Source organism: Propithecus coquereli, unplaced genomic scaffold (genome assembly GCF_000956105.1).
Source record: "Propithecus coquereli isolate 6110/MARCELLA unplaced genomic scaffold, Pcoq_1.0 Scaffold743, whole genome shotgun sequence".
Lineage (NCBI taxonomy): Eukaryota > Metazoa > Chordata > Mammalia > Primates > Indriidae > Propithecus > Propithecus coquereli.
Window position 1 is genome coordinate 526,632 of NW_012153541.1, and position 12,749 is coordinate 539,380.

The 12,749-nt window shown below is 45.5% G+C and overlaps 1 protein-coding gene across 3 annotated transcripts in view; it reads left to right on the forward strand.

The window, feature by feature from the left end:
- The window catches only part of HDLBP (high density lipoprotein binding protein), a 75,905-nt gene that overhangs the window by 9,077 nt on the left and 54,079 nt on the right, over positions 1-12,749 (forward strand). Inside the window, exon 1 of one of the 3 annotated variants that reach the window (XM_012661939.1) lies at positions 3,153-3,300. The exons of the other annotated variants lie outside the window; for them this stretch is intronic. The gene's annotated coding sequence lies outside the window, so the exon portion shown is untranslated. Of the gene's footprint in view, positions 1-3,152; positions 3,301-12,749 lie in introns of those variants that run through there. 3 annotated transcript variants of the gene reach the window in all.

Here is a 12,749-nt window from a genome sequence, read left to right on the forward strand (position 1 = left end):
GCCACAGCACGCTAGCTGGGGCAACAGAATGAGTCTCTGTCTCAAAAAAAAAAAAAAAAAAAAAAAGACATTTAGCTTTCAAATTGGAAGGATAACACTTGGAGCTGACAGTCACTCATATAACATCTGATTTTGTGACCCATTTCAAGAATGCACAAGCGATACAAAAGACTCGCACTTTAAAACTTTATTCATTGCTTCCTGTATAGCAGCCATCATGCCCTTTATTTCCAGCGTGGTTCTCAGCTGGGAGGATTTGCAGACATCTGGCAGTGTCTGGAGACGTTCTGGGCTGCACGACTTACGGTGCTGCGGCATCCAGCGATTAAGGCCGGAGACGCTCGGCACCCTGCGGTGTACAGCACAGCCCCGCAACAAAGTTATCTCATTCACGAGGTCCGCAGTGCTGAGGTTGAAAAGCCCTTTTTTAAAGGGTCAGTCCTTGAAAGGGCTCTAGGGTGGAGCTGTCACAGGCCCCATTTTTTGGTCGGGAAGAGTAGAGCCTGGTGCGTGAAGCCGCTTGCAGGAGTGGCTGAGTTAGGGCTGTGCTGCCTACCACGCTGGCATCCGCATGGGTGATGATAGTGACAGAAAAATCCACGCTCCTGTTTGCTCTGTGCCGGGCTTGGGTTAAGGACTCTGCACGTAAGCTCAGTCCTCACAAGTAACATGAGATGGGTGTTGATATCAACTCCTTTCTACAGGAAAGGAGGCAGGCCCAGAGAAGTCAAGGTCTGTAATTATTTTTTCTTTATCTTGGACCTCGCTTTTAGAAGTTAGCACGTTTAAACATTCAGCCTTGGCGGATTTCCCTAGTGTTTGAGTATCCATCGGCTTCTCGAAAGCTCGGAATCGAAAAGGCGATGTCGTGTTCACACAACTCTTTCTAGAGCAGGAGTGTGGCCAGCCAGGCCTTTGCAGTGAGAGGTATTCCACCCTAAATACACACTGTGCAGTTGTTCTGTGACCCTAGAATTCTGAATATCTCTGATTGACTCAGTCGTCATTTATATTTCACCAAATATTAAACACACATCCATAAGTAGGTTTTGAGTAAGACGTGAACAAATTGAAGTCCCAGTCCTAAAGCCATCCGTGCATGTAGGGCCCATTTCTGCAGTGCACCTGCCTGTGAGCGCTGGGGCCACGTCCATCTGCAGCTGCCTTTGGGGGATCGGTTTTCCAGTCTAGACTCGTGCCGGGTTAGCGTTTCCATCATTCTGTCAGCGACCCAGCTCTAAAGCCTCGGCCACCTCCCTGACGTCATCTGGTGGATACACAAGCCTTGTCCAGTAGCTCCCCTTTCCGTTTTGCCTGCTTTCACCCCCAGTCTGGGTTATAGGGTGAGCCATTGACAGGGTATTGCTGCACTGATAATGCTTTTAGTTGGTTTGGACCCCCTGGCTTAGCAGAGTAACCTCGTGTGGCAGGTACCCCGTACGTGTTTTGGGGGGATGAACAGATGGGGGATAGTGTTGATTGCTCAAAATTTCCTGAACTCTTGTCCTTTACTGACTTTTTGGTGAATAATACAACACGCTACCAGAATCCAGATTGGCTTTTTAGGCTCTAAGGGACATGCTCCATATAGAAACAAGTCGTTTGTGGAGGCTGGTTCTGTACATGTCGTTCTTGTGCTCTTGAGCCGCTGTTGAGTTTGTGGCCTCTATGTGTGGCTTTGGGGAACAACTTTGTCCAGAGGTTTGGACACACCATCTTCCCGCCTATGACGCTGGCCTCTGCACACAATGTCAGCTGACTTTCCTGTCACAGCTAGTTTGGCTGCCTGGACCAGGTGCTACTTCTGCTTCTGGAGGGGAGAATAACTTCAACCAGGTGCAGTCAGTGTGTATCATCATCTGCAGAAACTGTTCTAAATGCCCTTCTAGGGAAATTGTGTGGCGTGAACTTGGTGGTTTTGCAGCGTGTTAGGCCTGCCCCACCCTTGGCCCAGGCGGCTGGGAATTGGTAGGGCACCGTTAGCAAAGAGTCTCACCTAGGATCAGGCACACAAGGACATGGCGGCTGAGCCCACCTGCTCTGTGGTCATCCTTCAAACCTCTGGGTGTGTGTGTTCCTGGGGGAGGGAAAGCAGTCTTCTCGTGGGTACCCTGCTAGCAACTCCCTGCATAGCAACTGCTTCCAGCTTATTAGATTTACAGGTGGAGGCTCTGGAGAGACCTGCACTTCTAAAGAGGTTGCCACAACAGACAGCCTTAGGGGAAATGGGGAGATTGGAGGAAAAGGCTCTTATCCCGCAAGGACTAGACCTGTGGAACAAACAGAGGTAAGGAGAGAAAGAGAAAGCAACAATACAAGTGTAGAATTTGGAGAAATAATTTTTGAAAGGGGGTCATTTGGCACACTTCCCATTTTTGACTTTGAGGTTGAGGTAAGTGTCTTGCTGAGAAGTGGTTTTGCCCCTCAGGGCTCCCTTTTCAGTGTAAAATTTATGATTTCTGACTCCTTGTTATGTAGAATAGGAAACTTTTTCTTTAAAAATTAGAAAAAAAGAAAGAAGGAAAGAATGGCCCTGCGTGATCTTTCTGCCTGTCTTCTGCGACTAGTTGACAGTTAGGGACCTTGTTACTTGACACTCTCTTGTAGCTTATAAATAGAAGACCCTGAAGTGTGTGTGAGCAGAACTTTTGAACTTGTTCTTCCTTCGTTTTGTGTTCTCTGTGTTGGAGAGGGCGCTGACTGCTTAGCACGTCTTCCTGGGCGATTGCAAACGCATGCTGTTCGTCCCGGCCTTTGCTGGCTGGTGGCGGTGAAGTCAATGGACTGCATTATCCTCTTGTGTTTCATTTTGTAGCATGTATATGTTGCTCTTAATTTCACTCTTACATGACATGCTTTCTAATTTTATTAATACTTAGCTCACTTATAAGTGTTTCAAATGATGTTATGGAGTTATGTTTGTTTGACTTTTTCTGATAAGTAGAAAATTAGGTGGTCTTGTAGCATTGGCTTAAATTGGTGTGTGTGAGAGATCAATTTGAAGACTACAATTTTTTCTTTTGAAATGAGGCTTCTATTTTGATACATTTGCTCATGCCTGGAGCTGACTCACCAGCCCCTGAGAGCAAAGTTCTGAGTTGCCTTTGTGGCTGCACGGTGAGCTCAGCAGGGCCACCAGGCTGCTTGGACGCGAGGCTCCCTCTGTGGCTTCCCAGCCTCAGCCCTGCAGTCTCTGGGACGACCCGATGAGAGCCAGCCACAGCCAGGGTGCCCTGTCACGGTCGGTTCTTAGTTGACACAGGTGTCCAAGGTGGCCATCATCATGTCCCTTTGAGATTGGTAAGTGCAGTTCCTTTCTGAAAGTTTGGGCAAACACAGACAAAAAGGCTGTGTTACTGGAGGAGAGTCAACAGTTAATTTTTTAAATTGTGGTTTGGTTTTCCTTTGGCCGTGTGAAAGATGCTTTTGCTTTCGGAGCAACGTGTGTGGTGTGTGGACTCTATCGTGGCTGGCGCCACCTTCTTGTGCTTGGCTAGCTGGGGCTTAGGGTCTCCTTAACTGCCCAAGGTGCTGCTGAGCCGGAGAGAGACCGAGCACACACCCATACAGGAGTGTGCGTGAACCTCCGGCCCTTGATTTCTTCCCAGCCAAGGCCTTTGGGTTTCAGGCTTTGCTGTTAGTTTTGGGGCTGAATCTTTAAGGAGGACCTGGCGTGTGAAAGACGGGAGTGGTGATGTGAGGGTCTTTTCTCCTGAGAATGTTTTCGTTTCCACGTGTACTTTCGCTTGTCCTATTGTTCATTAGCCCCCCTCCCCGCCCCTGGAGCGGTAGGGAAGTGTGCCTGTCCGAGCCTGTGTATTTTCCTCTCTTAAGCCATCATTGTGATGGACGCGGGTGTTCCCCTCTCACCCCGCCGAAATAGTGCTGCCCTCTCATGTGTCGTGGGCTGCTCCATCTGCCTGTGCGTCTGAGTTTCGCCTCTTGCTAGTCTCAGGGCAGTCTGTGATTGGGGCTCTGCAGCCGGAGTGGCTGAGATACGGAGCAGATATGCTGTGCCTTTCCCTTCTGGAGCTTCTCATGCAGCACGAGGACTCTAGCACGGCTCCTGCCTCCTGCTGAGGGGAGCAGTGTGGGCAGGGGTTCCCCGCGTGGACCTCGACGTGTGCAATGTGCCGCCGTGCACGTCTAGGTTGCGCTGTCAGTAGCTTCCTCGGCGTTTTCTGATGGTTCAAAAATCTGCTTTCATGAACTTTGAAGGCACGATTGAGTGACAGACTTTAGTATCATAACAGTATCTTTAGTGTAACAATAGCTTTATGCTACACTACAGAAGATGAGGGTGAAATGTGTATTGATCTTAGTAGTTGAACACATGATTAAACAGAATCAAAATTTGGGTTTGGACTGTGGACATGAATGGTCAATGCTATTTGCCACTCCTTTCCCATATTAATGTGTTTATTTCCAAGTCACGGTGTTTCGTTTTTCTAATGACAAAAGTAGCACGTGTCCACCATTAATTTTTTTATAACTGTCTCGAACTTGCAGAGGAGTTGCAGGTAAGGTACGGCACTTCTCATCTGCACTACCTGAGAGTGATTCGGGCCGTGAGGCCCCTCCCCTTGGCTGTTTTGGTGTTTACCGCAGACGAGACGAGACGCGCTCCTCCCCCCTCCCCAGCACACCGCCGCCATCCCAGTCAGATCACCGTCAGCCCAGCGCCGCCTCGCGCCAGGCAGCACCTTCATGTGTCCTCAGGAGGATCCGTCTCAGAATCCCAGTAGCAGCTCACGGTCAGGTCTCGTTAGTCTCCGTCAAACCAGAGTGGCTCCTGTGCCTGACTTTGACTTTCCCGACCTTGACACTTTTAGTGACCCCAGGCAGCAGTTTTGCGCAGTGGCCCTGGGCGTGGGCCTTCTGGCGTTGCCTTCTGCTTAGATTTAGGTTCTGCCCTGGCTGGAATAGAGCGGAGGGGCGTTGGGTTCTTCTGCATCCTGTCAGATGGCACAGGTGTCTGTTTGTCCCACTACCAGTGATGTTCTCTTTAGTCCCTTGGTTAAGGTGGTGCCTCCAGGCGAACTCCGGGAAGTCTTTGTACTCAAGTATGTTGTGGGGAGTCCACTTATTTATATCAATGCTGGCTCCTGGTTTCCCGTGCAATTTAGCAGAATAATCACCCTGTTGTCATTATTTTATTTTGGTACTCATGTCCCAGGCTTGGCCTGTGGGAGCCCCTCAGACCAGCTCCTGTGTCCTTTTTTTCCCCTCGTGTCCTTCTGGCACGCCCCCATCATTCTTGTCTTTGCTTTCTGGTTCCGCGGGATGTTCTGGGCTCTTCCTGTACTTTCCCTGCCCCAGACCTGGGTCCTGCCTTTTCTGCAAGGAACCTGCTTCCCCTCACTGTGGCGACTGGTGCTCAGAGAAGCAGGGATGGGCACCAGGGAGGTGGTGGTTGGAGTGTTACTGTGCCCAGGCCCTTTCCGTGAGCAGAGCTGCAGGACGTGTGTGTGTGTGTGTGTACACATGCGTAGATATTTACGCGTAACGCAGACAGATACACTTGCACATGTATTTTTAACACACTGTCTCATTTATTTTATATCTTTGTATTGAAAAACACAATACCACAGGGTTCATTCCTGTCTTTCCCTTTCCAAATGGGCAGCTTTCTCCCAGTAGTGATGTTCCTAGATCCCAGGGTCTCTACTGTTTACTTCCCGCATTAGTCCCCCTGTACGCGACCAGTCTCCTGTTGCTGCCCCTTCTGTGCAACTTGCCCTCTCCATCTTGCTTGGCCTCTGACATCCTGCACTACCCCCCTTCCTCCCACGAGCATCTTTCTTACTCCAGCTGGGCTCTGATACCCCGACTGTGTTTATGGACACTCTCCACAGGGAAGTCCACATCCCCAGTTTTTAGAAGTAAGTCCTGTATGCTATCTTTTTGCAACTTGATAATTTTCCCTTGATGCATAGTAGTCTGTACCCTTTCCAGACTGTTCCATGAGCTGTTGCATCGCTGTTGGTGACAGCACGGTCACGCTGTATGGTGTCGATGTCCCACTGAGCAGTTAGCACCTTCTTACTGTTGCACGCTTGCGTTCTTCCCAGTCCTTTGTCTGTAACGGGGCTGCTGTGAGCCGCCTCATACCTGTCACACCTGTGTTCTGTGCTCTTCTGCAGGTGTGTCTGGAGAGTAGCTTTCTTAAAGTGTGACTGCTGAACTAGACTGTGTTTTATGTTTCTAATTTTTGTTGTGTGCTTTTAAATTGCCTTCTAGTTTTCTGCATCCTCAGCTGTTGAGTAGTCTTTTTGCCCTTACCATTATAAGAATTGTGTGATCGCTTTTGTTCATCTTTGCTGACTTCATGCAGTAAGTGGTGCATGGGGGTGACCATCTATTCATGTGTTTATGAGCAGTTTGCATTAATTTTCTGTGACTTGTGTGCCCGTATATCCTAACCTATTCGATGGTTTCCAAACAGAAAAACTGTATCTTGACTTATATTAGCTATCTTTGCTACATAAAATTCTTATGCTCTGATAGGGTCAAATGAATCAATGTCTTTGTTAGTGGTTCCTGCGATGTGTATTATTGTAGGCATTTTGCACCCCAAGTCACAGGTTTTCCTCCTTAATTTTCCAGCTCATCAAGGCGTGATTGTTTACATCCAAATCTCTAATTCAGCCGAAATTTATTTTGGAGTATGCTGTGAGGTAGGGATCAAACTTTATATTTTTTTCAAAGTGGATAGCAAATTGGCCCAGTTCTTTTAGTGGCATCCTTCCTTGCTGGTTTGAAATGGCAATTGTATCAAACGATGAACCCATAGGTAAGTAGTGAGTCTGTTTCATTCATCAGTTGCCTCTTTTCTTAGCCAGTAACACCAAGTACTAATTACCATTGCTTTGCAGTATGATTTGCTAACTGCAGGTCAGTCCCAGTCCTTTTTTTTTTTTTTTTTTTTGCAAAATTTCTTAGGCTGGTTTTATTTTTAGGTGAATTCAAGGATCGTTTTACAGTTAAAAAAACACATCCTACTGTACATTGCATTAGTTTCCTGGGGCTGCCATAACGCATTAGCACAAACTCGGTAGCTCACAACAGCATAGATTTATTCTCCCACAGCTCTGCAGGCTGGAAATCCGCGATCTGGCAGGGCCACGCTCCCTCTGGGGGTTTAAGGAGAGGCGTTACATGCTACCATCTTCCAGTGACCCGCATTCTCTGGATTGTAGCCACGTCACACCCACCCCTGCCTCCGCCTTTATGTGGCTTTGTCCCCGTGTGTCTGTTACTGCTCTTTGCCGCTCTGTTGTGGGGACACTTGTGACGGCAGTTAGGACCCACCCAGGTAATCCAGGGTCATCTCCTGCATCTCAGTGTCCTTCACTTAATCACATCTGAGAAGATCCTTTTTCGAAATAAATAACGTTTTCAAGTTTCAGGGATTAGGACTTGGTATTTTTGGGTGGCTGTTATTCAGCTTGTTGCAAATGTCTTTTGGGATTTCATTGAGGATGCAGATGAACCTGGAGGAGAACAGCACCTTTTGTGACTAGTCTCCTGGCTGAGATTTGGTGTCATCTCCATGAGTCATGCGTCTCATGCATGTATATGACATTCCTGTTTTGCCCACTTACCGAACTTCCCTTCAGGTCACAGGGCTTCGTGTTAATAGAGGGGTCTTCTAGGCAGAAGACTGTGCAGACAGTGGTGTTTGTCTCCTCAGATTGCATGTTTGACAGTCTCTGACAGTAGTAACATCTTTATAATTTAGTTACATGATAATTTTAGCTTTTCAGGAAAATGACGTATGATAATTTTAATTTTAATATTGATAATTGTAGCTTTTAATATGATAATTTTAGCTTTTCAGTAAATATGACGTGTTACTTCTGGGAAATATTGTTCATGTAGCCATTTGCTGATGTTAAATTCCATAGGAAGCAAGGAATAGATGCTGGATCTCATCAGTCTTTTGGGCATCTTTGAAATGGCCACCTGTCAGTTATGTGTATGTGTTTATTTGTCCTCCTTTGAGCTGTGAGCACACATTTCCTGATATTAAGTCATTACTGCATCCCTAGAACAGACCCTACCTAGTCATTGGTGTCTTGTTCTCTAAATTTAGTGACAGATTTATTGGGCTAGTGTTTTGTTTAAAATTTTACGTGTTTGTAAAATGATTTGTAATTGATAATCTCTTCTGTGCAGCATCCACTCATTGTTGGGGGAGGCAGAGTGGTGCCCTGGTTGTCCTCTGAGGAACCCCCCTTTCTGCCGTGCACGGGCCAAGCGCTGTGGACAGAGTGGCTCAGCTGTGGGGGTGGACCCTGTTGGCTGTGGCTGATAGCACATAGCACGTCCCCTTGGCCCCTGGGCTGCAGTTATTGGTCCCTTAATGGGCTGAGGACCCAACTGATGTCAGTGACATACAAAAATACCATATGAGTTCCCCATGGGACAAGAAACTCTGATTTCCTTGGGAGCTATGGGAAGATATAATTACTACCACTTGTAACACTTCTTATTTCAAAACCAGGCAACGATAATACTGTATCATTGTGATCTTGTGTGTGTGTGTGTGTCCTTTTTTTCCTCCTGAAAACTCTGTAAAGTTTTATTTGTGAAGAGTAAAGACAGTAAAATCAAATCCATATCTACAGTTCCATAAACAGTATGGTCAATTGGGAAAGCAATCCTGTACTATTGATATAACAAGTAATTACCTTTCAAGGATCTGGAGATCTATGAAGTACACTTAAAATTCATGTAAAATATCACAGTATATGATTTAATATTTTAAAGTGACTCACAGGGTATTTTAAGAAATAAAAATTTTGTAACTTGACCCTGAAGTTTTCCCTTAGAATAGACCAGAGAGTTAATTACTCTTTAATTGCTATTTTCAGAGAAACTGATTTTGATTTTGATTGACCTAGCTGTGTTTTTTGTTTGTTTTTATTTTTTATTTCTCCACTTCTGTTGTTTATTAGTTCCTTTTAGTTTCTTTGGTTTTCTCTTTCTATCTCGACTTGAATGCTTAGTACATTTATCTTCCTTCTTCCTTACAATAAAATTTACAAGTTTGATTCACCCTCTGAGTACAGCTTTGGCAGCATCCCCGTAGACTTTGCTAAGTAGTGCTCTTTGCTCTTTTTCTTTTTTAAAGCCGTTTGTTAGGAAGATTTTGAAACCCACGAAATAGAAGAGAATGGTCTCTCATATCCCTGTCACACAGCTTTAACCGTTGTCAGCATTTTACCATTTTTGTTTTACCTATTTCTGCTCACCCCTCATATTTTTTATTTTTGGTTTGAGTACTTTAAAGCAAATGTCAAGACTTTATGTCACCTCTAATTACTTTATCGTGCACTTTTAGATGTGGGCTTTAAAAAATTATAACCACAATACCATTATCGTACCTAACAAAATTGACTATGTTTTGTTAATATCATCTAACATCTGTTGTGTGTTCAGTTTTCTCCAAATGTCATAAAAATTATTTTTATACTTAGTTTGTTTGAATCAAAATACAAAGAAGGTCTCCACGTCGCATTTAGTATAAGCCTCTAAAGTCTCAGAAAATCTGTAACAGTCCATTTCCTCTTTTGGTTTAGTTTTTAATTCTGTATATTTGTGAAGGTGATGGGCTGTTTGTGCTGTAGAGTGTCTCGCTTTCTGGGTTTGGTTGATCATGTTGTTTGTGGCTCTATTTAACATGTTTCTCTAATCCTCACATTTCCTGTGAACTGGCAGCTAGGTCTGGATGATGAATTAATCAGGTTTGTTTATTTATTTTTTGGCAGGGGTGGGCTGGGGGAAGGTGTCGGGAATATTGCGTAGACGGCACTGTGCGTTCATGCTGCGTTACACCAGGAGGCATGATGCCGATGGTCGGGTTGATCGGTGGGTGCAGTGTGGACTGTCTGGCTCTGTTCTGTCTAAAGTTCTTTGTCAGCCAGTTACCTAATGGGTTTAACAGCCACTTTGCTTGTATCTGTCCTTTCTCTGGTGTATTAGTTTCCTGTCGCTGCTGTAACAAGTTGCCACGGTGTGGCTGAGATCAGTGTCACTGGGCAGGAGTTGGTGTCAGCAGGACTGGTTCCTGGAGGCTCGAGGGGAGTGTCTGCCTTTCCAGCTTACAGAGGCCACGTTTTGGTTGGCGGCCCCTTCGTGTATCTTTGAAGCACATGATCTAGAGACGTGTGATTATATTTAGGTCCCACCCATATAATCCAAGATAATCTCCCCATCTCGAGATTCTGAATGAACATACCCAAGTCCAGAAATTAGGGTTTCAGTATCTTTGGGAGCCATTGTTCAGCCTACAGTTGGCAATTACAAAGTGAAGATTTTTCTGTTTCTACATTTATTAGTTGGCATTTTTATTGAAAGAAGGTTTCTCTGATCAGTTTTGGTTGTCCTGAAATGCAGTTCCTACTGGGAAGAGAGGAGAAATGAATGATTTCTTTATCAGTGATTAGAATGCATTGAGACTAGCAACTTCCAGGGCAGAATACATTTTTGTAGCTTTTTCCCCCTAGTATCATAAACTTGTGAACATTTATGTATTAATAATGGTGTTTCAACCCGTTGGTGCCCTTGTTATTTCACCCAAGTTGGCTTGCGTGCTCCTCGTGTGTGACGTCTGGGGCGGTGACGGCTTCCATGCTTTCTCCCACGGCGAGACGTCTGTCTCGTGACGTTCTGTGCAGACTCGTGGTCAGCAGTGGTCCCGAGGAGCCGCAGTTCCTTGCGGCAGGAGTGGTGCTGGGACACGGCAGTCTGCGCCTCAGGGCCCCTCGCTGCCACCGCACCGCTTCCGTGGCAGACAGCCCTAGAAGTGCCTGGTTTTTTAAGAGAAAAAAAAGAGACATTGTGAGTTTAGATATTTCCAATTCAAATAATAAATTGCATACAAGGTTTCTACTCCAATGAGTATGTTTTTCTTATGCTGAAAACCGTGCTCCTAACGACATTGACTTAAGTACCTACTCACTTTATCCTACAATGTATAATATTTTTAGCGTAACAATGCTAACATTATTAGGATACATTCCACTTGGAATATAAATGTATTGTCTAATTATTGTGTTTTAAAGTATTCTCTGATTATGCCACGAATGTGACATTGTTAGATTCATTTCTTTCAACTTTTTCAGTAAACTTTTTATTGAAGTATAATAAATATTCAGAGAACTATGCAAATCCTTAGTGTATATAGCTCGATGAATTTCCACTAACTGAACCCACTCTCGTAACCTGCATTAAGAAGCAAGACATAGGCCGGGCGCAGTGGCTCACGCCTGTAATCCTAGCACTCTGGGAGGCCGAGGCGGGTGGATCGCTCAAGGTCAGGAGTTCGAGACCAGCCTGAGCAAGAGCGAGACCCCGTCTCTACCAAAAAATAGAAAGAAATGATCTGGACAACTAAAAATACATATATATAGAAAAAAATTAGCCGGGCATGGTGGCGCATGCCTGTAGTCCCAGCTACTCGGGAGGCTGAGGCAGAAGGATTGCCTGAGCTCAGGAGTTTGAGCTTGCTGTGAGTTAGGCTGACGCCACGGCACTCACTCTAGCCCAGGCAACAAAGCGAGACTCTGTCTCAAAAAAAAAAAAAGAAGCAAGACATATTTTTAAATTTATTTTTGTAGTTCTTTTCTGACCTGCATGCTTCGAAAAGGAAAGCTGTGGATCATATTCAGATGAGCTTTGGTTTCACCCCTCCATCCTTTCCTTCCCCATCATCTCCTGTTGTTCCATTTTGAAAATGTAAACAGTCATATGTATGTTTGTATTTCTGACTCTTTCTCCCTGTACTTGCTCTCGCCCACCGATCTTCTCATTAACCGCGTATACCCTAAAGACCATGCGTGATAGCGTATGGAGGGTTTCCTCCTGTGTTTTATGCTGTTTATTGCCTCGCTGCTTGGGTGTAGCATGGTTTATTCAGCCTATCTGCTTATTAAAGTTGTGTTTGTTTCCACATTTCTTTTTAGCTTTTGATTCTCATTGTCCCTGCTCTTGCCCTTCTAAAATCCATTCTTCACACAGTTAGAGTTACCTTCGTCTAATGCTTGAGTTTCCTGCCACCAAGTGGATGCCTCACGTGTGGTTGAAGTTTGCCTCAGAGGGCACCACCCCCAGCACCAGCCGTTCTGATCCTGCTCCCCTGTCTGCTGGTCTTCACTCTGCACCGTCCTGCTCTGTCCTTGGCTCCCTTTGGAGCCACTGGGAAGTTTTATCTCCCTGCCCTCCTCAGTGTGATATGTGTTTTCTAACAGTAGGATCAATAGTTTGTTCTTGCTCTGCACAGTTTGTTCTCTTGACAGATGAGGCACCTAAGTTCCTGCTGCCAAATGTGTATCAGTTTTTCTCTTCCACGGTGGTGTCCTAATCTGAGTCCAGTACCTCCGTTGTCTAACTCCAGGTAGAGGAGATACCTCTGCTCTGGTCCGGATATTTTCCTTAGATTAGTGCAGTTTAATGTTGAAGTAGCTCTTTGCAGAGACAGCTGTATTGTGAAGAGTTTCCGTGAAGTCTTTCAGTGCGAAAGTGAGGTTTACTCTGTTACTACTGGACTCATAGGAGGATAGTGTTGGAAGATCTAAAGCAGTCCCACCTCACCCGACAGATGAGGCCAGGTCAAGAGGGTGGCGTGCTCAGTGTCACCAATCAGATACGTAAGTACCCTTTGAGTGCCACATGCTCTTCACCCTGGGGAAGAGAGAACCTGAAGACTTGGCTTTTTTGATGTTTTTTGCTCCTTTGCAGAAAAC